This window comes from Penaeus monodon, chromosome 34, assembly GCF_015228065.2.
Source record: "Penaeus monodon isolate SGIC_2016 chromosome 34, NSTDA_Pmon_1, whole genome shotgun sequence".
NCBI classification, from domain to species: Eukaryota; Metazoa; Arthropoda; class Malacostraca; order Decapoda; family Penaeidae; genus Penaeus; species Penaeus monodon.
In genome coordinates, this window is record NC_051419.1 from 29,263,556 (window position 1) to 29,264,201 (window position 646).

The window sequence follows — 646 nt, forward strand, 5'->3', positions numbered from 1 at the left end:
GTAAAGGGGATGTTTTTATTTCAGTTTGAAAAACATAAATTAGAATTAGGAGCATTACTATTAAAATGATCTATTTTTTGTATCATTTACAATCATCATTATTGCCCTTTTTTCTTTGTATTAATTATTTTTCATTTTAAAGCTATATTTTGTAAAGTTTTCCCTATATATTTGTAAAGTGTGTGTGTACACTTTATAATTCTGCACCTCTGATTCTACGTCATGATCCTACATAAATCATTACATCTGGTGTCAGATTCACTGAATCAATTGTATAGAAAAAGTTACTATATTTTGAAGGAAATTTGGTTATATTAAATTGAAGCACAATATTATGTGTGTTTTTCATCCCTTGAATGTTTGTAAAATAATTTTCTTCATCATTTTGTTAGTTAATAAAGTATGATGATATTGGCATGATAACTATGACTGAATGAAAATCTTTCAATTATTCCTGTTACTTAGCTCCCATAAAATATAATTTTTAATAGATTTGTTTTTGAAGTGAATGCAAAGCACAGTATGTAAATTGCTGTCATTTCTTTCACACACATGGTGCATGTATGTATATGTACATTTTTCTCCTCTCTTCTTTTATAAACCTATGAGATAAGTGCCTAAACAGCCCTGTAAAGGAAAATGTATA